This window comes from Sus scrofa, chromosome 15 (genome assembly GCF_054392235.1).
Source record: "Sus scrofa isolate SSC_HxYL_T2T_F1_AM1 chromosome 15, Sscrofa_HxYL_maternal_Yorkshire_Landrace_v2.0, whole genome shotgun sequence".
NCBI lineage: Eukaryota > Metazoa > Chordata > Mammalia > Artiodactyla > Suidae > Sus > Sus scrofa.
This window is the reverse complement of record NC_139397.1, coordinates 152912008-152936016: the sequence shown is the minus strand read 5'-3', so window position 1 is coordinate 152936016 and position 24009 is coordinate 152912008. Positions and strand designations below refer to the sequence as shown.

At 57.7% G+C, this 24009-nt stretch overlaps 1 protein-coding gene across 9 annotated transcripts in view; it reads left to right on the top strand.

Moving 5' to 3' along the window:
• HDAC4 (histone deacetylase 4) overlaps positions 1–24009 on the top strand; it is a 275503-nt gene that overhangs the window by 58937 nt on the left and 192557 nt on the right. For 4 of the 9 annotated variants that reach the window (XM_084998829.1, XM_021075898.2, XM_084998828.1 and 1 more), the window contains exon 1: positions 22886–23102. The exons of the other annotated variants lie outside the window; for them this stretch is intronic. The gene's annotated coding sequence lies outside the window, so the exon portion shown is untranslated. Of the gene's footprint in view, positions 1–22885; positions 23103–24009 lie in introns of those variants that run through there. 9 annotated transcript variants of the gene reach the window in all.

The window sequence follows — 24009 nt, the reverse complement described above, 5'->3', positions numbered from 1 at the left end:
CCTTTAATGTTCATCGTGCATGAGAGTTGCCACACGTTTCCTGTCCTGGTGTCTCAGACCAGCGCGGTTCTCCTCTGTGCTTAGCTGGCTGCGTTTTTCCCACTAGCAGGTGTTAAAATGTTTGGCAGAGCGATATTGCAGGTACTTGACTTTTGCATTCTACAAAAAGGCACTTTGATTTGGTTCAACTTAATGTTAGATTTTGTTCTGCCTCAATTAATCGCATGAGTTTTCCCCTTTGTTTGTTGTGTGGGATGAATTTTCTCGAATGCCTTTTGAATGTTCACCAGCCTTCCGTTTCGTGGTGAATCCAACTGGATTATCATGTCTTCTTCTTCCTCTATACTCCTGGGCTCATTTTACTTGTATTTGGCTTATTTTTTTTCATCTAAATTCACGGGTGAGATTGGCCTGTAATTTTCTTTTCTCAAAGTGCCTTTGTTGGGTCTGAAGGCGAAGGTTATACTGGCCTCTTCCAATGGGAGGAGAGCTTTCTCTCTTTCTATTCCTGGAATTGGCAGAGTTTCTCTTGAAAGAGTCAGATGGTATATATTACAGATTTTGCGGAACAAATGTGGTCTCTATTGCATATTTTTCTTCTTCCTATTTTGTTTAAAAAACCATTTACAAATGTAAGGAGTTCCCATCCTGGCGCAGTGGTTAACGAATCCGACTAGGAACCATGAGGTTGCGGGTTCGATCCCTGGCCTTGTCCAGTGGGTTGGGGATCTGGCGTTGCCGTGAGCTGTGGTGTAAGTCGCAGATGCGGCTCGGATCCTGCTTTGCTGTGGCTCTGGTGTAGGCCAGCGGCTATAGCTCCGATTAGACCCCTAGCCTGGGAACCTCCATATGCTGTGGGAAGTGGCCCTAGAAAAGGCAGAAAGACCAAAAAAACCTGAAATTTACAATGTCAAAACCAGTCTTCCTTAGGAGACTGTACAAAATTGGCCCACAGATTGATGAGGCCTGTGGGCCAGAGTTTGCTGTCCTTGTTGGATTTTTTTTGAGTTTATATCAGATGGATGTTATTTCTTTCTTGAATATTTGGAAGGATTTACTGCAGACCTACCTTGGAGTTTTCTTTGTAGGAAGATGAGTAAGTCACACCCTCAACTGATGTAGGACTATGCAAATTTTCTATTTTTCTCGTGTCAGTTTTCATGTGTTTAGCGTTTCTCAGAATGATTTTTATTCCATCTAACATTTTGACCGTGTGGATTTATAGTTTTTAAAATACTCTCTCACAAGGAGTTCCCCCGGTGGCGCAACAGGATCAGCGGCGTCTCTGCAGCGCTGGACACAGGTTCGATCCCCAGCCTGGCAGAGTGGGTTAAGGGTCTGGTGTTGCCACAGCTGTGGCGTAGAGCACAGCGATGGCTTAGGTCTGATCCCTGGCCCAGGACCCCATGTGTTGCAGGGCAGCCAAAAATGAAAAAACAAAAAAACCTCTCTCATTATTTGTAAGATTTGTACAGATGTCGCCTTCTTCATTCTTTTTTTTTTGTTTTGTCTTTTTGCCATTTCTGGGGCCGCTCCCATGGCACATGGAGGTTCCCAGGCTAGGGGTTGAATCAGAACTGTAGCCACCGGCCTACGCCAGAGCCTTAGCAACACGGGATCTGAGCTGTGTCTGCGGCCTCCACCACAGCTCACGGCAACGCCGGATCCCCAACCCACTGAACGAGGCCAGGGGTCACACCCGCACCCTCATGGTTCCTCGTCAGATTTGTTAACCACTGAGCCACGAAGGGAACTCCACCTTCTTCATTCTTTATGTTGTTTGTTCTCCCCCTGCCCCGGACGTGTTAGGATAATTATATCAATATTTTTAAACAGCCGTGTTTCAATTTCTTGAGTCTGTTAGATTTTCAAAATCAATTTCTGCTCTCCTTGCTATTATTTCCTTTTACTCCCTGGATTTATTTTGCTTTTTTTTTAAACTAAGGTAAATATTTAGGTTGCTGGTTTTTTTTCTGATTTTCTTCTCTCGTACCACATGCACTTAAATCTGTCATTTTCTCCTGTGTGTGACTGCGCTGGATTGCATGGGAGTTTTAATGTCATTTTTCATTACAATTCGGTTGAGAATAATGCCCGGTTTCCTTTTCGGTTTCTTCTTTGACCCATGGGTTATTTTATTTCTCTCTGCAGCCTTTTGTGCATTTCTCAGTCTCTTGCTTTGGTTATTGATACCTACTTTAATTTCACTATGGTAACTGAATTTACTGTATGTAATTTCAGTTTTGGAAAATTCTTTGAGTGTTTGCCTTATCATTGCATGGTCAGTTTTATAAATAGTTTGTATGCCTTTGAAGAGAACGTGTCCATTAAGAGGCATCAATTCTGCATCCGTCAGTCAAGTCAAATCTGTTCATCCTGGTGTTCAGATCTTCTGTCACTTGACTGATTTTATTGTCTGTTCTTTCCGTCGGGGACTGAGAGTGAGTGACTTTAGCCATTTTTAAATTCCCTGTTGTACTTGCGGGTAGGTGTTATTCTCCTCTTAGTTGTCAGTTTTTGCGTTTGTGTCTTTGACGCTATTTAAAGCCCATGCAGACTTAGGCTTCTAGACCTTCCTGTTGCAATAGCCACCTCGTTACCACTGTGACATGTCCCCGGGGGCTGGCCTTCTCCTCGCACGTCTGGTGTGTAAGCCTCTCAGCTGGGAGCCTCGGGTGCTGGAGTGACCCCGTCACCTCGGCAGGCTCTGAACCCGCTTCTCTTCCCAGGGTTGGCGCCTCGCCCTTCGGCAGATGCCTCTTGGGGAAGATGCGCTCCACACGTGCTGTCCCCTCACTTTCTTTGTCCCTCTTATGTTGGCCCCTCGAGCCCTGGCTGCCTGGAGGCTCTGTCGCCGCAGCGCCTTGGTCGTGCCTCCCCGGGCCTGTTGGCCTTGACCCTCTGCCGCAGGGCTGGTCTGGCCCGAGCTGGTTGGCGGTAGCCACAGGGGACGGTGAGGTTTCCTCTCCGCCGCGTGTCCCCGTAGGGTGTCCCCGGTGACGGTGCGGGCTTGCCCCGACCTGGAGCTTTCAGGGAAGCAACCCAAGGGGACGGAAGCGCACCTGCAGCCTTGCGCGGCTCTCGGAGCGCTTGTACGTGTGTCTTTCGCGAGGCCATTGATGTCGCACCTCAGAAAGGTCAAACCTCCAGGTCTGAGCGCGGTGCACTTGCTCGGGGAGCGCCTTCCTGCCGCCCTGCCTCCTCCTCCCTCGGCTCCCCGCAGTGTGGATGAAGAGCGCCTTCCAGGTTTAGCTTGAGAAATACTCTGTGGGACGTTGCTTTTCATGCCATCGCTGTCATGACGGGGGCAGCCCGGGCTTCCCTTTCGGGGCCCAGTGGAGTTCACAGGCGACGCCAGGTCGCCTTTTCACCCCGTGCTGAGCAGGTGGGGGCGGGGGGCACCGTGTGTTAAGCGCTCTCTTAGCGCCTTCCGACTCTGGGATTCCGTGTGTCTCCGTTCAAGTGGCCGCCGAGGCTGGAAAGGTTGGAAGCGAACCATAGGCCAGCAAATGATGGTCTGGGAACGTTGTGACTCAGGGGGCGAGGGTGTGAGACACCTTCTCTTCTTCAGTGGCTGTTTTGGGGGAGGCGGGGAGGCTATGGGTAGAAACTAATTTTCCGCATTAAAATTTACCTTTTCTGTTCTGTAACCCATGCATTTCATGTCATATGGTTAGGTTATAAATACCAGGTTGGGTTTATTAGATTTAAAAGTACATTTTAGCCCTTTAGTTGATAATTTAAATCATTTAAACATAAATTAATTTTACTTGCAGATAATTGAATTGCAGATTGCTAGTTTTAAGGAAGCCAGCATTTTCCTCCTCACAGGAGGTGAGACTTTATGACCAGATCTTCTCAGCCTTGCGGTCGAGTGGTTATTTTGTGTTTCTGGAATCTGTGTGCGTCCTTAGAGCATGCGGGTACAGTGTGGGGGCCGGCCCACGTGGAGCCCTGGCCACTCCTCGGGGTTCAAGGCCACTCCTCGGGGTTAATGGTTGTCTGTTCCCGGTGATGGAGAGCAGGCTCTTGGAGCAGTGGGCAGCGTGGTGGTCACCGAGCACCAGAGCCCAGGCAGACCTGCTGGGCTACACTGTCCACTGTGGCCTCCTGCAGCCCTGGACACTGGGATGGGCGCTGAAGCCAGCACTGGGGCAGCTGGCCAGGGCCCTGTGGTCCTGGTCAGGCTTTTGGGGCCAGGCAGGGTGTGCTGCTGCCACTGCCCGTGGTGGCTCGTGTGCAGCGGCTTTTCTGTTCAGGAGCCCCCCTTGCTGTGGCCTCGTGCGGTGCCTTGGTCCAGGTCACCGAGGTCCCCCAGAGAAGCCCTGCTGGTCTGGGAGGTGCTGAAGCCAATGTCCAGATCCTGCCCCAGGGCTTGGCTTCTCTCCAAGCAACAAGGACACGCGGAGAAGCTGCATTCGTGCGGCTGCTTGAGGAGTTAGTGGGAGGCGGGCATGCAGCCTGGGGCCTGGCTGTGCCTGGATGGCAGCTGCTGTACTCATCAGAGGAATCCAGAACCCTCCAGGGCCCGGGACCCAGCCCACAGCGTCTGGCAAGTTTCATGCTAGTCTCCCCTGTCAGACGCAGGCCCTTTTTGATAAGTATAAATACCCCGTGTCTTTTAATGTTTGAGATTTCAGAGTGATTTGGTATCCTTTCTCAAAGCAGATGCCAGCCAGGGTGTTTGAACACGTCTGCCCATAGGCGGCCCCTCCCCCAGCCAGAACCAACTGCCTGGCCTAAGGGGTCCCACCTGCTGCCCAGGGCACAGGCGGCACGAGCGGGGTGGCCAGTGAGAGGAGCGGGCAGAGAGACCCCTGCCTCCTGGATACACCGTTCCCGGGCCCGCAGGAAGGCCTGTTGCACAGAGACAAGGGACCAGGACCAAAGTGTGTGTTGTATCATTTTTCCTCTTTGATGAGTGGCGATTGGCAGGTTTAAAACTCAGCTCTCGAGAAAGGAGCTTTGCCGACCGGTGACAAGATCGGGCCACCATCATCCAGAGGAGACCCTGCCTGCAGGGTCTGCTCAGCCGGCAGTGGGCCCCTCGGACCGTCAGAACAAGGCTTTCTCGATGGCCTGGGCCCAGGGCGGCCGGCGCGTGGCCCTGGCTTCTGTTTGGGGAGATGCGACTAGCGGGGGCAGGACGAGCCGGGCGGCAGGCCTCCCCAGCCGCTTCTGGAGCCCTTGACCTCCTCGGCCGCATGCTCCGTGCAAGCCTGACCGCGGCCTGGGAGAGCTGGGTGTGCTGCTGCTCCCTGGCGGCCCGGGGCCGGGAGGAAGAGCTCGGCTTGCACCCTCAGCCCGTCAGGCCGGGCTGTGACTGCCAAGTGGTTTCTTAAAAAGAATTCCTCCTCCCTGGATTAATTTCTGGCATGCGGCACTGGGCAGCTCTGGCGTCAGTGCATCGTCATAAGCCCTCCGTTGTCCGGATCAGGCAAAAACAGCGAGCCCGGCTCCTCCTCCCCTGACCCTCGGCCAGCACAGGCCGGCCCTCGAGGCTCCAGGACGGGCAGCGGGTGCAGGAGCCCAGCGAGGCCCTTTCTCAGACGGCACCTTCTGCCGTCGGGCTCTGGGCAGTGCACACATGTGACTCGTTTAGCGAGTGTTTGTGTTTCTCTCCCTCCTCCGGTCTTGTGCTTTGCTGTCTTTATCATCAGGAGCATTTGCCTCCCTCCAGCGGGGCTTCTGGAATGGTCCAGATTGGTGCCTGCGAGCGAGGTCCCACAAGGTCCTCTCTGGGAAACACCCCCCCCCCGCCCCCGCACAGCCTGAGCCTTCACGAGGTGCTCTGCGAACCTCGTCCTGAGGCCCCTTCAGCCTTTGAGATCTTCCGAGAGCCCCCGGGCTGAATTCATCCTGCCGCTTTTCCTGTAGATCCCTTTCAGCAGAGGCACCCTGGCATTGCTCTGCCTGTGGCATCGGAAGGGGCCAGAAACAGGCGTTCCCGTGGTGGCTCAGTGGTAATGAACCCCATCAGTGTCCACGAGGATGTGGGTTCGATCCCTGGCCCCACTCAGTGGGCTGTGCTGCAGTTTGAAGACGCAGCTCGGATCCCAAATTGCTGTGGTTGTGGTGTCGGCTCGGGTCGGACCTCTAGCCTGGGAACTTCCGTATACTGTGGGTGCAGCCCTAAAAAGCAAAAAAAGACAAAGCGAGAAGGGGCCGGGAACAAATGAACCACTGTGCCCTAGTCCCCGGGTTGCCAGGCAACATGCGCAGCCCGGGCATCGCTCCTCCGGGGTTACTGCTCCAGTTTTCTCGTGGGTGATGCAGGCAGTTGCCCATAGTCACTGAGTGGAGTTACAGGTGGGCGTGGCGAGTCGGGGCCTCTGGGGTGGGTGTCTTCAGGGAGCGCGCCTTCCCAAGGCCCAGAGGGGCAGCCTAGAAGGCTGTCGGCGGCACCTGCTGGGGGTGTGCAGTGAGGGGTCTTGTGGACGGGCTGGGGGGCTGCACCCACCTTCGGGAGAGGAAGCAAAGTCCCATCCAGGCCCCTGGGTGGTGGGCGTGCGGCCGTCAGGGGAGGCCTGTGGGGTGCTTGTCAGCAGAAGCAGGGGGACGGGCAGGGTGTGGCCGTGCCCTGAACTTGGCCGGGGAGTCTCCAGGCTCTCTCCAGTGTCTGGGCCCCCCGCAGGGCACAGAGGGCACCCTGAGGAGTTGTGTCCAGGCCCCGAGTCTGGATTCCCGTCCTGTGAACCAGGAGCAGTCTCCTGCCACGTGCCCTCAGAGAGGCCAGCGGCCCCAGGGCCACGTCTGCAGCAGCCTGCAGGCCAGGCTACCTGTCTGGTCTCCGTCTTCAGTATCTGTTTGTTTTTTGCCTGTGCACACAAGCTGGGACAACTGGACAGCGTTTTGTTTTTGTTTTGGTTTGGTTTGGTTTTGGCTATGCCCGTGGCATGCAGAAGTTTCCAGGCCAGGGATTGAACCTGTGCAACAGCAGCAACCTGAGCCACTGATAATGCCAGATCAGTGATAATGCCAGATCCTTAACCTGCTGAGCCACAGGGGAACTCCAGGACCGTGTTTTTAAGGAGAATCCGTGAATGAACCCAGACGAGGGGTCCCTACGACTAGCTTTCATGTCACATGGAGAGGAGACTGCCATGCTGGTGCTACGCCCTGGCCAGGGCCCCACACGTGGGCCGGACAGCTGGAAGCCAGGGCACCTTCAGCTGCAGGGGCGGCCCCCCCACTCTTTTGCTGGGTCCCCGACCCCCCTCCCGGTGGGGGGGGAGGGTGGAGTGTGTGAGCCTTGGCCTCATCCACACAGCAGCCTGTCTAAGGGGGGTGGGCGCTCCTTCCCTGCCCGGCCGAGACAGTAGGGCTGAGCCGGCGCTCGGGGACACGGGTGGCCGGTGGGACTTCCTCCGGGCGCTGCGCCTCATCGACTCTGACCCGTTTGTTCCAGAGGCCGTTCGCTCTTGGATACGGTTGAAGCGTGGTGCTCTCCACAGGCAGGTGCAGGCTGCTGGGAACCGCTACCAGGGCTGTGGTCGCCTTTGGTCTCTGTGTCTCGTGCCCCTGGGTGTGTGTCCTGCGTCTCTCCAGGAACACGGCTGGGGGTTGTGTCCTCTGCGCGGTCGGCGCGGCCCGCAGACGGCTCACCTGCCCCAGGCGGCCGTTGGGCGCGTCCTCCGGTGCCGGCACCTGCTGCTCCGGCTGCCAGCCGAGGCTTGGGGCTGCTCGCTGGCTTCGGGGTGCCCCAGGGAGGGGCCGGGGAGCGCCTGAGAGGGTCACATGGGTTAAAACCAAACACCGTCTGCCTCCTCCCAGCCCCTCGCCTCTTCGTTTGTTATGTCCTAAAAATTAGTCCCCGTCAATAGTAAAACAGTTCCTGTTCTCTTTTAATGCTTGAGTTTTCAATCTGCTGACCAACGTATATAGCGATTTCTGTGTCCACTGTGCTTTTTTCTTGTTGCGGACTATAGAAGGCATAAAAGGGACCGTTTTCACCGTTTTAAGACGTGCGGCTCAGAGGCATTAAGCGCCTTCACAATGGTTTGTAATCCTCAGCACTGACTCTTTCCAGAAGGTTCTCCGCATCCCGAATGGAAAGCTTCCCCCGTAAACGCTTTTTCTGCTCTTAGCCCCTAACACCCTCGGGTCTACTTTCTGTCCCTTTGAATCTGCCTGTCCCCGGTGTCTCTCGCAGCTGGGATCACACAGTATCTACCCTTTTGTGTCTGGCTCATTTCACCTGGCGCCGTATTTTCAGGCTTCGTCCACGTCGCACCGTATCTGAGGATGTCTTCTCTTTTCGAGGCTGATACCGTTCCCTGTGTGACAGATGACCTCTTTATCCGTGCCTCTGCTGGTGGACACGTGCGTGGGCTGTTCCCACGTTTTGGCTGTTGCGAGTGATGCTTGCGTGAACGCTGAGGTACACGTGGCTGTTGGAGTGTCTGCTTCCACGTGCACTGCGTCGGAGCCCAGGGATGGGGTTGCTGGGTCATGTGGGAATTCGGGGTTTAGCTTTTGAAAAACCGCGGGGCCCTCTTCCGCGGTGACTGTGCCGTTGTGCATTCTCTCTGGCAATAACAGAAGGTTCCAATTTCTCCATCCTTCCCCCACACTTGTTATTTTCCTGCTTGGTTTTTTTTGGGTTTGTTTGTTTTTGGTTTTGTTTTGATGATGGCCATACTAGTAGTGTGTATCTGATTGTGGTTTTAATTTGCGCGTCCCTGATGTCTAATGACTTAAGCATCTTTTCCTGTGCTTCTTGGCCATATGTATGTCTCCTTTGGAGACATGTTTATTCAAGTCCTTTACTCATTTTTGAATCGAATGCTTTGTTATTTTGCTGTTGAGCTGGAGGAGTTTTCCGTATTGTTGGATTTATGCTTTGCAAATATTTCCTCCCCTTCTGTGGGTTGTCTTTTCACTCTGTAGCAAGTGAACTTTGAGGCACGAACGTTTTTAATTTTGACGAAGTCAGATTTGCCTGCTTTCTCTCCTGTCGTGCATCCTTGTGGTGTCATATCTAAGACCCCACTGCCAAGTCCAAGGCCGCGAAGGGGTCCCCATTTCTTCTCCGAGTCTCACGGTTTTCGTTCTTACATTTGGTCCCTGATCTCTTTGGATGCATACGGTGTGAGGTAGGGGCCAGCGGCGTTCCTCGGCTTTGGATAACCCGCTGTCGAAGAGGCTGTGACTTGTCTAGGGCTTTTCTTTGGCAGCATCGTGAGCGACTCTCCCGGGTCAGCTGAGCTCTTGCTTTTCCTACCCGGGGATGTTGCGTCCATGTTTACAGTTTCTCCTTCTCTGCCTCTGATCCTGCCACTGTGTCCCTGGGTCCCTGAGCCAGCACCTTATCCACACCCACCACTCCTTCTGTACCCACGTCTCCAGAGATGGAGAGTCTGAGAATGGCCGACTGGCTTTACAGAGAAGTCAGAACAGGTGGCGTTCAGCTCAGGGTCACTGTGGCTGCCTCACTGGAGCGAGGCTCTGCCGGCCACCCCCTCTGCTGCCCGCATTAGAGTCGGAGCGGCGTCTGCCCAGGGACGCAGGGCACGGGGGCCCCCACACGTTGGCAGGGGGGCTGCTGAGCAGGATGCTACAGGGCACACACACGCTGGCTGCCCTTGCCCAGAGCCCGGCGGAGCAAGCCCAGTGTAGCTGTGGGCTTCACAAGGAATTTATTTACAGAGGATTTATTTATTTGCTTGAAATGAGTGTCTTACTGCCGTTTTTATGTCTCATCGAAGCTGTTTAAAGGCCCAGTTGCCCTTGTCCTGGTGGCTTCATCCCTTCACGATGGGCCTCTCTGTCCCTGAGAATCTGCAGAGCGGGTCCTTCTCTTCGCAGCCGCGGTTTGTAGCAGGATTGGTTTTCTTGTCCGGTGCCTCAGGGCTGCGTTTCTTTCCACTAACTGTGGTTAAATGTTGGCCTTTGCATGTCTTTTTTGGGTTTGAAATTCAGGATCTTCTGAGTGTTTTGTGTTTGAAGGTATTCCTCAGATGCCAAAAGTTTCTCGTGGTTCTGCTACAGCGAGTTCCTCTCCTTTTTATCGGCTGCCGCCCAGTGTCACACTGTCCCTGTGTCACTGCCTAGCCTTTTAAAAGTGACGCCAGCCTTTGTCGGTGTGTAGTAAATGCCCCTGTGTGTCCCCATTCAGATATGCATTTGGTTGCTTAGCTTATACGGAAGCTCTAGAAAATGTATTTCATTCTAAAGTTTTGGCAGTTTCCTATAAGTCAAACATTTTGAGAACAATGGACATTCTTGCCTTTTTTTTTTTTTTTTTTTTTTTTTGGTTCAGCCTGTGGCTTTTGAAAGTTCCTGGGCCAGGGATCAAACCCACACAACAGCAGTGACCTGAGCTGCTGCCGTGGCAATGCCAGCTCTTTAGCCTGCTGTACCCTAAAGGAACTTCTTGCCTTTATTTAAAAACAAAAAGCCGAGTTTCTTAGGACACGTCTGCCTGCCTGGCGGCAGGTGTTTCTTCCTGCCCAGCCCCGGTTTTCCGGAACGTGACCCCCTTGGCCCTGGGCCCAAGCCGCCGTCCTTCTGATGCGTTCCTCGCTCCACGGGATCTCCCTTCCCGTCAAGTCCTGGCTGCCAGCGAGGGGATGGGGCGGGCGCGGGGATGCCGGCCTTCCGTCCGGTTTCCGCAGAAGCCGAAGGACACTGAGCTTGGTGGCTCTGGGAGAAGGACACTGAGCTTGGTGGCTCTGATCTTGCCTGGCACCCGGCACCAGTCCTTGCACGGAGCAGCCTCTCAAAGGATCGGCCAGATCTCTTGTATCACTCTTGTTTTCTTGAAAGCAGTTTATTCAATAAACAGGAGGCGGGGTCCTCGAGCCCCTTGGGGTGGCCGGTGAGAATTCCGAGACCTGCCTGCCTTCCTACCACCCTGGCATTTCTGCTGGCGGGCGGGAGCGACCGTGGGTGACAGTGCCACCCTGCCTTGCCTGGGCTTCCTCGCATCCAGCATCACAGGTTCAGTTAGGAATATTCTTTTTTCTCTCTTGTTCTTTTTATGGCTGTGCCCGTGGCCTGTGGAAGGTCCTGGGCCAGGGACTGAATCCACGCCGCAGCCGCAGCAGTGCTGACGCCTTTCACCTGCCTCGCTGGGTCCGGGACCGCATCTCTGCAGCCGCCGGGGCCGCTGCAATTGGGTTCTTAACTGACTGCACGTCAGTGGGAACTCCTGCTGGGAATACTCACGGTGGGGCAGGGCAGTTGTTACTGTCATGGAGCCTCTAGTCTCTGATGGGCAGACACGTCTTTTTGGTACTTTGGGTGACGCGGGGACGCGCACAGAGCGTTTCTCCTGCAGACCCAAGTGGCCATCGTCCCCAGCACGTGCCAGCTGAACTAACCACGTGTGTCACGGGACACCGCTAAACCGTGTGATTCCGACTCGAGTACCTGCCAGACATTTCCTTTGAAAGGAAGCCAGGCTGTCACTTTAAGGAAAAACTGCCAACTTGTGTTGCCGGTGATGACAAGCCAGCTTTTGAGGGGAAGTCGCATTTTGGAGCAGCGTGTCCCCCACGGGGTGTCTGCCGACCGGGGTCCCTGATGGGACGTTCTCGCTGAAGCAGTGCTTTCCCACAAGTCCTGACCTTGCAGATGCCAGGGGCCTCCAGTCGCAGGGAGCTCATCCCCCGGGACCCCCGACCCACCTGCAGTCCCCTGCTGGCCCGCCCGGCTCTCCCGGGCATCGCACTGGCGCCCACGGTTGCCCCGAGCCTCAGAGAGTCTCCGCTCTTCCAGCCTGTCTCTGCGCGGTGGTTTCCTGCATCACCCACCCCAACACCTGTCACAACACTCGGGCTCTGAGGCACAGGTGACAGCTCCCCTCCCCCCGCGCCGCTGCAGCGCTTTGCAGACGGCGCCTGCTTCCACCCTTCGTTTTCTGTTTTAGAAAAGGTGCTTCTTTTTTCATAAAAAAGAGGCGATTTGTGTTAACATGCAACAGTAGTCATTATTTTTAAATGGATGAAGTTAATATATATATATTTTTGGCCTTGGCCCAGGCATGCAGAAGTTCCCAGGCCTGGGATCCGACTCAAGCCACAGCGGTGACAATGCCAGGTCCTTAACTGCTAGGCCCCCAGGGGACTCGAAGTAAATATTTTTGAAAGGTCTCGGCTTTAACTTGTGATGTAGTAGATACTGATAGGGACAGATAAGCACGTAACAAAATCTCTTTGGGGTCGTGAATAACTTTTAAGAGGATGGAGAGGCCCTGAGAGTAGAAATTGTGGGAAGGGCTATTCTAAGCCATCTGATGTCGCCAATCATACATATTTTTTAAAGCACCTAAAATTGCTTTGTCCTTGGGGTCTGAGCTAAGGCCCCGAGGAGGCCCAGGAGGTGTGGGTCTGATGCGTGCACCTGTGCGGGGTGGGGGCGCAGACCTGTGAGGTCAGGGTCACTCCGTGACCCTCAGGGGGCAGGGGGTCTCCAGGGCGACAGGAGCCCCGAGAGGCAGCTGCCCACCTCCACCCGCAGGGGCTGCTCCGGTGAGTTGTCGCTCTTCAACGTGGGCGATTATCTGCGCACGTGTGGTGTTTGTGTCGCACGGACTCCCAGATGAGTCTGGCTTTTGACAGAAGTAACTTCTAGTTCATGCGGAAGGAATTTGCCAGAATTTTTGTTCTCATCTAACATTTTGTCATTTTGCAAAAAGGCAAACTTGAGGGAAGCAGTGGACCAGCGCGTAGATCTTTAGAGACCGCTTCTGAACCCCAGCTGTCGAAACGCAGACGGTCGCAGCAAAGATAAATCACAGCGTTAAACGCGCCGAGCGCTCAAGACATCGCACGGGAGCAGGAGGGATCCGAGCGCAGGTCTCGACACTGCGCGCGGCCTCCCTGGACGGCAGGTGCCGTGAAAGTGCAGATGGAGGCCCGGGGCGGCCGCCGGGGCCGAGCTCAGCCCGGAGACGTGGCGCTCGTGCCTTAGCCGACAGACGGGGAGGCCTGGAAATGTCTCCTCAGTTGAAAGGTTCTCAGCCTTCAGATGGAACGCCTATAGATTTTTCTAAATTAACAGGACAAAAGCATCCTCTCCCCTGCCAGGAAGCAACCTGAACCGGTTACCATTAAGAAGGACTCCTGTGCCGAGTTCCCATCGGGGCTCAGCAGTAACGGGCCCGACTAGGATCCATGAGGTTGCGGGTTCGATCCCTGGCCTTGCTCAGTGGGTGAAGGATCCGGCGTTGCCGTGAGCTGTGGTGTAGATCAGACACGGCTCAGATCCTGCACTGCTGTGGCTGTGGTGCAGGCCGGCAGCTGGAGCTCTCATTCGACCCCTAGCCTGGGAACCTCCGTATATAGCCGGTGCGGCCCTAAAATCAACAACAAAAAAAAGTAGAAGAAGAACTTCTGTGGACTTGGGACTTGTTGAGCAAGGACCCATCGGAGTGTTTCTTAAAAGCACCTGTAGGAGTTCCCATTGCGAATCAGTGGAAACAAATCCGACTGGTATCCACGAGGACGCAGGTTTGATCCCTGGCTCTGCTCAGTGGATTCAGAATCTGGCTTTGTTGCCGTGGGTGCTGAGGCTGTGGTGCAGGCCGGCAGCTGCGGCTCCAATTCGACCCCTAGCCTGGGGACTTCTGTATGTTGCAGGTGCAGCCCTAAAAGGAAAGAAGAAAAAAAAATTAAATTTCCTTGTTCCCATATTTAGTGCTTTTAGATTGACCCTCTCATCGTCCGGGGCTGCAGGGGTTCAGCGTTCCGGTCTCTGTAATTCCCTCCAAATTTTTTGGTGTGTTGATGTATCACTGCCTTAGCTCACTTAGATGGCACTTAAAATTTTTTCCCCCACACATATTTTTTCAACCGCAGTGACGACACGTTTTGCCAGCCGAAGTGTATACCGAGCATCATTTAAAGGAGAAGAAGGCCGCCGAGCGCAGGGTGCTCCCCCGGCCCCCGCCCCGGCCCCCGTCAGGCAGGGCCGTCGCCAGGGCCTCTGCATTTCTGCTTGTCCTTCCTTGGTTCTGAACTATTTACAGACACACGTTGCTCAGTGATAGGATTTTAGTTTCGTGGGTTTTTGAACTTGATGTGACTGGAACGATACTCTGTGTTGTAGGATTTTTTTCTTTTAAACGACACACACCGCTTTGGAGACCGCATCCTGTGCGTGCGCGTGGCTGTCGCGGGTGGGGTGTTTTCACTTTCTGAGCGTCCACTTTCTGCGTGGCACAGGGGGCGGGCGGAGGATGCAGCCTGAGCCCCCAAGGCTGCCGCATCCTCCTGCCCAGACCCTGCAGGGCCTCCTGCCAGGCGGCCTGGGAAGCTGGACCCCCTGTGATGTGCATCCTCTAACCACAGTTCCCACGTTCTGTGCGTTCGTGTGCTCACTTTTCTTACCGATCTGTAGAACTGATATTTCTGCGTGTGTGTGTGTGTGTGTGTGTGTGTGTGCGCACGTGCACATACGTGTGCATTTCTTTCCAGCGGCTGGATGCAAAGCCATCGTTGGGGTGTGTGTTGCTTTCGACAGATGTGTCTTGTCTTTGCTCTGTGGGCTCCCTTGATGACTGCGGCTTCTCAGGGTCTGTTTGCTTTCTTTCTGTACTGTTTCTTCTTTTTTGATCAGACTGGAAGGAATATCCTCCAGAAGTTTCTTTCCAAGCCCGGGCAGCAGTCAGCTCTCTCGTGTTCCGTCTGGAGTGCCGCTCCTTCCTCTGCGCTGTCACGGGGAGGACACTTGCTCTCCCGGCACTTTGAGAATTCCCTCAGTCCCCTGGATCCTGGTCACGGTTGGACGTTCCCTGCCCGCTGTCGTGTCTTCTCTCGTGGCATCTGCCACTGCTCTCTCGGTGCGTTTCTGGTCTGGGCCTTCTCACATCTTCTGCATTTTCGTGCAGCAGCTTCGTTTACCCATCTTGATATTTTTTGGACTTGCTGAATGTGGAGATGAGTGTCTCACAAATTCTGGGGAAATTTTAGGCCTTACCTTTATCCGTTTGTCTTTGGAGTTTTATCTGCTATGGTTTCAGACCTACAGAAAAGCTGCAAGAATAGCGCAAAGAATTACTGTATACATTTATATTTTAAAAACAATTTTTTGGGGGGGCCCCTGGGGAGTTAGTTGTTGAAGTGGCACCTCCCCCACCTAATCTGTAGCCCAGAGGCCAGGGCAGCCTGTCCCCAGCCACCTGGTTCACATGTTGCCGTTGTCCTCATTCCTTTATCTGAGGGTGAAGTCCCAGGCCCTGCAAGGCATTCGATGACCGTGTCCCCGCGTTTCTCACCCCTGGCGTTGGTACCCGCTGATGATTCTTGCCTGCGTCTGTCTCTGTGATGCCGGTGGCCGCGGTGACTTTCCAGTCCCGTCATCCTGCTAATTCAGTAGTTGGCGTCTTCTTTTCTCCCTGTGTATCTGTGCTCTGTCTACACTAGTGTGGACTTGGGGACTCTTGCGTTAACTGGGTTGTCGTCCCTGGTTATCAGTCTGTCAGTGCCCAGACGTCCTGGGGTTTGGCTGAGGGGCACCCCTTTGTGCCGGCAGCCCCCCGCTTTTGAACCCCTCTGCGCCTTCTGATGCCGTAAGATGCTGGGATCCCTCCCCGGCCCCCGCCCTGGAGTCAGCTCTGTGGCCGAGACGCCTGGGGTCCCTGTTCAGGGCTGCTCCTTAGGAAGCCAGCTCTGCGTGCTGGACGTGCTTGCTGGTCCTCGGCCGCCCAGGGGACGGAGCGAGGCCGTGGCCGTCTGTGTGCAGGGGCGCAGACACACACGCCCTCCACCTCCACCTCCGTGAGCGCACACCCCGGCACCAGTGCCATCCAGCCTCCCAAGCTCCAGGAAGACGCTTTCTCCTGTATCTGCTGTTCGTTCCCCCTCCTCCGGCGGTGGAAACGTAGCTCCCGCTCGGTCGCCGCCACGCTGTGCTGTTCCCTCCCAGATGCTCAGCAAGAAATGGTTCATCTAGGCCTCTGTGAAAGGACACCTCCTCCCCAGACTCCAGGATTTGTCCAGGGTGTGCAGTGCAAGTGGAGCCCAGCTGTCTTCTCCCAAAGCCGCGCGGGATGGTTCTTCCCCTGCCCCACCCCAGGGGGGTTGTATTGTTGATTTGAAACGTGGTTGGGTTCATTTGTTTCTGTTTGGAGTTCATTTTAGGGTTTTTCCCCCCACTTCTCATACTTTTTGGCTTTATTTATTTTTTTACGTTTTGAGCACATAACACATGAATGTGGTTCCTAAAGCCAGCGCTGTGTCGGGAGCCGGACCCAGAGGAGAGAGGCCACCCCCTCCCCCACTCGTGCCTTTGTCCCTGGCCCTGCGTCCTCCCAGCCCCACCCCTGCCCTCCCGCGTTGCCTCCTGGGCCAAGGAGCAGAGGCATTTTATTTTGCCTTCTTGCCACAAACGGAACATCCTGCAGGTGTAGCTCTCCCGCATGTGGCCTCTTCCACCCCAGGGCGGGCCCTGGAACCCACCGCACCCAGGGGGCACGGGGCGGGGGCCCGCATTGCCCTGGAGAGCCGAGCTCTTGAGCAGCCTTGAGGGCACGCTGCCCGGTGCCGGAGGTGCGTCCTCACGGAGGTGACTGCCGCAGAGGTGAGCAAACAGGCCGCAGGACCTCGCGTTCCCAGGCCAGCGCGGGCTCCCTGTTCCCACGCAGAGCAGGACCGTTCCTTTCTGTGCGTCTGATAGATAAGGAGGGCGTCTCAGTGGGAGGCCTCTGCTCTATCTTTATGCCTCCGGCCTGGTTTTCTGTCCGGATTTCGGCCTTTGTTCCCACAATTTTGAAGGGGTCTTTCTACAAACGGGTGCAAGCCTTTATCTGCGAGACAGAGTGCAAATCAGCCCTCCCAGACGGCCGTTATTTCTCGAGTCTCTGCGGGGCTGCTTCTGCCCTGTAAAGGGCCTCTGCCCCCTGCGCCCCCAGCGGTTCCGACTTCCCAGGCTCTGTTTCTGAGCCGCATCTGGACTTCGAGTTGCCTTCAGAGAGCCTTCCTCGGGCCCCAGGCTCCGTTTCTCCTGGGCCGTGTCGGTTCAGCCTCGGCAGGTAGGTCCCTGATCCGCGCGGAGCTGGCTCACCTGCGCCAGGTGTGGGTCTGATGAGCCCGTCTGCGGTGGCTGCTGCCCAGCCGCCGTCACCACTGGTTTCACAGCCCCCCTCTGTGCGGCGACTGGGCCGCCCGCCCGTCCTGCACGTGACCTCGACGGCCCGAGTCTGCTTCGGTGCCATCTCAAGCACAGGGGCTTCGTGGGATGCGCTCGTGGTGCCCGCTCCCTCCCTCTGCCCACTGTGCCCAGCCTCGCACGCCCTCCATCTCCTGGTCTCCGTGTGGTGCACTCCTGGTTATTTCCTCAGCACGCGCTTGCCACTCGCCGATTCTCCCTCCAGCTCTACCCAGTCGGTCATTTAGCTCATTCGTCTCAGCGTTTAATCCTTGCGGTCTTATTTCTGCAGGTTCCAACCAGATCATTTCGAAGTGTGCCTGACCGTTGCTTGTATTAGCAATAATCGTTGGCCATAGAACGTACCGGCAGTCTTCTCATTTGCTCCTTACGTGTTTCTCTGGGAAGAGCCGCCGCTGTTCCCCCGGCTCTCTGGCACAGAGGTCCTGGTGCCCGGGGTCTCGCAGCTCCTAGGTGGTCACTTTCTCCACTGGGACCCTTGGATGACCTTTCTTGTTTCTTTAAGCCTGGGGCTGAGATGTGGTTTATGGTCGCATCCGATTTTCCTGTAATTGAACTTGTCCCGGCCTGACTCTCACGCCCTGGGTTTTTTCCCCCTGCATCGTGATTTTCGGTGGGGACTTTACGCGCTTATGACATTTTACAGACGCTCCTAGGGCTGGACAGCATACTCGCCTGGGGAGGACGTGTGCTGTTCCTGCCGGGGCAGCAGCAGCCTTGGCGACCCCCTCAGGGGGCACTTCAGGATGTGGTTGCCGTGGCGCCCGTCCCATCTCAGGAGGTCTGGAATCCCGGCTGAGCCCCGTGAGATCATCTGCCGGTGCAGATTCCCAGGGAGTCGGCTTTTTACCTGCCCCCCTTCCCCCAGCCAGCGTCTGGGCCAGACGTGGTCACACGCCTTTGGGGAGCTTCAGTCTTGGACCCCCGTCCTGCTCCCTTGGCCCCAGGGGACCTTAAACAGTGACCCAGCAGGCTGCTGCCAAGGCAGGTGGCCTTAGGGCAGCCTTGGGACAGGCCCTGGCTCCACACCCCTCCCCCTCTACTCAGCCTCCTTCAAGTTCCTGCCCACGAGCTGTTCTGCCAACTCAGCTGGCTCCCAGGTTTTGGAAAGTCCTCTGCCCCCTGGCCAGACATGGAGGCTTCTCTCACTCCTCTGTCACCAGTGCTGCAGCCTGGCTTTCTTTGGAGGGCACTCGTTTTCATCAGAAGCAAACTGTGTCCCTGATTTCAGGTGGCGAGAACCGCCAGTCCCTGCCCGCCCCATCGTTTGCGGAGTGCAGGCTGCCGTGTCCAGGCTCCATTCAGCGTCCCACTCTGTCCTGGAGAACAGGCACGGGGGGGGGGGGCGAGTTCCCTCTTGGTTCCGTCCTGATCTTTAGGTCCCAGAGAGGAGGCCGCTCCCGGAGAGTGACTGTCTCTTGGGTTCTAAGCCCCTCGATTTTCTGCTGCTAAAATGTGCCACCATGTGCTTCCGTCAGCTGGTTTTGTCAGGTACCTTGTCGATTTCCATTAAAAGTATATTGAAAAAAGACAAAATGAGGCGTTCCCTTGTGGTGCAGAGGGTTAAGAGTCACGTGTTGTCACAGCAGCCGCTCTGCTCGGAGGGGAGGACTGCCGGCCAGTCCGAGGAGCACGGGGGACCGTCTGCGTCCTCCCTCAAAGTTCAGAGCTGGGAGGGACCACAAAGCGTCCTTCAGGCGAAGCCCAGGAGGAAGGCACTTGGCCCGAGGGCACCGCTGCTCTTAGCCCCATGGCCGGGCCTCCACGGAAGCCCTCTCTCCATTTCACCAGCCGCGTTCTGGGGAGCAGATGGCCCGGCACCCATCTCTGTCCTCTGCGGCCCTGTGGGGTGCAGGGTGAGGGCCCCCGAGGGTGGTCACAGGAAACCAGCTGCTTGGGAAGAGCTGTGGTCCTCGTTCTAGAGGCTGTGTTCCATCTTTGCAGGCGGTAAACAGGAAAGCTTTAATTTAGTCGCCGACACAAAGATAAGAATGACTTTGGCTTTTCCTGTGTGACTGGAGCGGCTCACTTTTCTCAGCTAGCAGCCAAGGCTGGCCGTGGGGTGGAGGACGACGGGGGACGTTCTGACTCCTGGAGTTTACATCTGGCCTCAGCCTCCCTTCTGACGTCGGGAAGGAAGGACACGCCGTCAAGGCGTCGTCTGCCCAGTGGCTGCGTCGCAGGGTCTGGGACACTGGGCCTGCAGGGGCTCAGGGCCGTTTGGGGAGGGAGGGTGGCAGCTCTTGGCTGAGGTGACAGTGTCCCCTCGCTGACCACTCCTGGATGCAGAGACCAGGGCAGAAGTCATGCCCCTGCCCCTGAGGTCACTCGGAGGGCCAGGCGACGGCCGAAGCCCTGCCCCTCTGCGCCACGGGCTCGCGTGCCTGGTGTGGCATCCCGCCCTTGTGCGGGGCTCTGCGGGCATCGGGCCAGCAGTGAGTCTTGGCGTCCGGGTGTCTTTGACGGTGACGACTCTGTCCTATTGCTCAGCTCCCTCAAGCGTAAACGAGGATCCGCTTGTGATTTTTGCGACTTTGGGTTTTTGTTGAGACTGTCATTGAACAAGCTCCTCGGTCTCCCTCCCACCGCTCGCAAGTGGACCTTCGCCCTGGGGGAGCTTGTGACGGAGCCCCCTCTGAGCTCTGTCCTGGGGGGGGGCCGGAACCAGCCCTGGGGCGACACCCCCCCCCCACGGGACCGCCACCACCTGGGGAGGAGCTGCTGCTCGGTCATCCCTGTGCTGTCAGAAAGTCTCTGCTGGGGGACTTTGGTGTGAAAACCAGGTTAAAATCCTCTGTGCTGTTTGTTTAAAGCACACTCGGAGTCTTGCAGAAAAGCTGCGCCTGCGTCTCGTGTGTGCGAGTTTGTGGGGGTGGGCGCTCCCCTCCCGGGCTTCCCCCCCTTCTCTGTGTGACAGTCACGGAGCCCCATCTGCTCGGGGCAGGGGCTTCCGTTCCTGCCAGGTCCTCGGGTCCTTGAGTCTGTGGTTTTCAGCTTGCTGGTAACACGCAGGCCTGTCCACTTCTCGGATGGTCAGAAGGCAGCGCTGGGTGTTGGGTGTCTGCGGACAGGGACAGCTGACGCCAGGGGGGACGCCTCATCCTGCCCTCTGCGCGGCCTGTGACACGTGCTGCCCGGCGTGACAGCCCGCGCCGCCGTGCTGGTGCCAGGCCTTGCGACACGGGGCAGAGCCAGCTCTTGGATGGCTGTGGTCGCTTACTCACATGCCGTGGAGGCTGCTGGGCACCAGCACGGGCATCCGGAGCCCAGGCGTGCGGAGCCTGCCCTGCTCGGGACATTTTTCTTTGTAAAACAGACCTTGCCCTTCTTGAACCGGCAAAACCACCATGAGTGAGGCAGTGCGTCCCTCGCTCTTGTGTGATTTTTTTAAAGTGTAAGTCGACACCCCTGGCTTCTGCCGCAGGTGATCGCGGGCGGGCGGGCTTGCAGTGACACCCGACGGGAGCCCTTCTCTCTCCCGGGAGAGCAACGCGCCGTGGTGGACCCCAGTGGCTGCGCCTTTGCTCCGAGGCCCGCCTGGGGGACCTGCCCAGGCTCAGCGTCCTGGTGAGAAGAGCCTGCGGGGCGGAGCTGGAGGTCAGGGGGCAGCAGGCACCCTCTCCCCGGGACCCAGCCCTAGGCTCAGGCCAGCAGCCCCATCGGGGGCTCTCAGGCAAGGCCCTGGCGCCGGGGGCCTGCAGCAGCAGCAGCAGCATCGCAGGGTGGGGCGAAGGACCTTTGTCTGGGTCTCTGGAGGGAAATGTGTGTTTTCAGCCCCCCCCGCCCCCGGCTCCCTGCCCCTTGGGCCTGGTCCAGATGCGGGACGGTGGTTCTTCTTGGCCCTTTTCCCTGGCCGCTGCCGTAGGCGGATCAACTCTGTGCGAGAGGCTGCCCCGCCGTCCCCAGGAAGACGGGACAGGCTGGAGCAACGGTGAGCTCGGGAGGTCTTCCACAAGCCCCTGGCCGGTTGGCAGGGGTGTGCACCTGCCACCGCCGCCTCTGTCTGCTCTCTGAACCCCTTACTGCCCACTGCATGTTTCTGGGTGCTCCAGGGGAGCCGGGTCCAGGCCCTGGCTTTTTCCTGCGGCCTCTGCTGGCTCACCCCTTTGATGAGCACGGCATGACCTTCGGGTGCGGTGGGGAGCACAGAGCCAGCCGTGAGGCGAAGGTCTGCCCGCTCTCTCTGGGGCTCAAGGCTTTTGCTTAGCCGGCCGCAGGCTCCCCGGGCCGAGCTGCTGCCTGTGGAATCCTGCCCTTGAGGCGGCTCTTCCCAGCCACGGCCGAGGTCCCGGCCGCAGCCAGGAGGCTCCTTTGACACCAGTGCTGCCTTCTGACTTTGAGTCCCTGCTGTCCACAGAGCCTGGACAGGCCTGGGGAGACAGGCACAGGCCGCGCCCTGGGGCTTCCACCACGACCCGGACCCCAGACTCAGGTCCGTGGGCTCAGCTTTTCTCCCAGTTCGGTCGGCCTCGCCCTCCCGTGTGCCGAGGAAAGTGTCCCATTCGCGCATTCTCTGGGGTGAGCTGTTCGCCCCAGGCCGGGTGATGGCCTTGGACAGCTCAGCCCGTGACACCTGCCGTGGCTCAGCGCTCGCACGGAGCCCCTCGGCGCTTGGCCCTCCCCCAGGAGTCTGTCTCATCTTGGCCAAAAGCCCCAGGGGCTGCCTTGGCCCCTTCCTCTTGTGCTCCGGCAGATTAAGCTGGCAGATGGCAGCCTGGAGGGGCAGCTTCCGGAACTTCCATGCCAGCCATTGCACCATCGAAAGCAAGCAGTGTGGGGTCTTCGCTTAAGCAGCCCCACAGCCTTCCCCCAGTCGCCGAGGGGGGGCTGCATTCCCTCCCTGGCTAAGGCCCCAGCGAGCTCCCTCTGCGTGTCGCGTGCTGTGCTGCCTGTGAAGGTGGCCGCCTCTGTGCACGTCCCTCCAGGCAGGGCTCCCGACGTGGCCGGAGGGCCGCCTTCCTTGCTCTGTACCCCCGCTGCCGAGGCCTCTTCCCACTGCGGGGCATTAACGTCAGGCCACAAGGACCTCTCCGTCTCTCACACTTGAACGCGTGTCGAGAGGAGGAGGTTAGCGACGGAGCTCAGCTGAGCTGAAGAGTTGTGAGCAGGCAGCTCCCGAGGATGCAGCTGGCTTGCGGGGTGCAGCCCAGACTTGTGGGGTGCTGCCCGGACTTGCGGGGTGCAGCCTGTGTGTGGGTTTCAGCCTGGACTTGTGGGGCGCAGCCTGAACTTGTGGGGTGTTTCCTGGGCGTGGGGGCAGCCTGGGCTTGCGGGGTGCAGCCTGGTCATGGGGTGCAGCCTGGACTTACGGGGTGCAGCCTGGACTTGTGGGGTGCTGCCTGGGCACGGGGGCAGCCTGGACTTGTGGGGTGCAGCCTGGACTTGTGGGGTGCAGCCTGTGCATGGGTTTCAGCCCAGACTTGCGGGGTGCAGCCTGGACTTGCGGGGTGCTGCCTGGGCACGGGGGCAGCCTGGACTTGTGGGGTACAGCCTGGACTTCTGGGGCGCAGCCTGGGCGCAGGGTGCAGCCGGGCTGCGTGGGTTTCAGTGAGGATGGGTTCGCAGCCTGGCTGGATTCAGCCGAGCTGCAAGAGTTTCAGTGGCCCCGGGCTGAGGCTGGGCTGGTGGCCGCCAGGCCGAGCGTCCGCGGTGTTCGGGCCCCAGCTGCCGGCGTCCTGAGCCCGAGTCTGTGGCGACCCTGCGTATCATCTGCTCGTTATGTAACGTGACAACACGAGTGTGAAATAGAAACCAGATGTCGGGGCGGAGCCGTGAATTCCTCGCCAGTGAGCGCGGCGGGCACCGCTTGCTTTGCTGCTGCGATGCAGGCCCGGGGCCCTGGGAGGACGGGCTCCGGGATCCCAACGCAGGCCGCGGAGGAAGGCGAAGTGCCGACACGCGTGGTTAACTCCTTCCTGAGGGGTAGCCCCGGTTCCGGGGGCCCTGGCGCCTCGGCGAGGATCCACGTAGAGGGGGGGGCTCGGTGCCAGGTGAGCCGCGCTTGGGCGCCTCTGCTCGGCCTGGGCTTCCAGGGGAGGGGCTGGCGTTTGACCGGTGAGGGGCTGGGTCCGGCGGCCGGGGACAGGCCGGGGGGAGAGGTGGCTGCTGGGAGACGGCGGCTCTCCGGGGTGGGGACTCGTGGCCAGCTCTGGGCGTCTGGGGTGGCCGCTCCTGCCCAGCCTGGTCCCGCCCTGACGCCCGGAGGCCTTGCCGACCGCCTCTGCCTGGGCTGCATGGGGAACACGGGTCCTGGCCCTTCGGGAGGGGGAGGAACAGACTCCCCGGGAGCAGACGTGTAGCCTCCCTTAGCTGGAAGTGACAGTCCGCCTGGAGGGTGCTTTTCACTCTTGTCCAACAACCAGAAATATCTCCGTTATTGTTTTTCTGAAAGTTGATCTTGCAGAGCAATCCGCAGCCTCCAGACTTCCCCAGGAAGACACTCTGGAAACAAGCCTGGGGTGCTCGGCTGGGACCCTCACTCCTGGGCTGCGGCAAAGCCTCGTGGAGGTGCAGCCTTCCTACTAGGAGAAGCCGTGCTGACGACCACGCAGTGTCCTCCTGTGTCTCCGGGGACCCACCCCGTGGGGCTCAGGGACTTGGGCTCCTTCTGGGTCTCAGGCTCGGGTCTGTAACGTGACAGCTAGTGTTCTCACTTTCGGGGTGCTAGGTCGCGCCACGTGTGCTAGCCTTTGAAGTAGGTATAGGTGGTCCCCGACTTAGGATGGTCCAGCCGTAGGTTTTGACTCGACGGTGGTGCGAACGTGACGTGCGTTGAGTAGCAACCGGACTTTGAATTCCGGGCTTTGCTCTTTCCGGGGCGGTGACGTGTGGTCCGAGTCCCGCGTGTGATGCTGGGCGGGGCGGCGCCCTGTCGCCGTGATCACGCGGTGAGCAGCC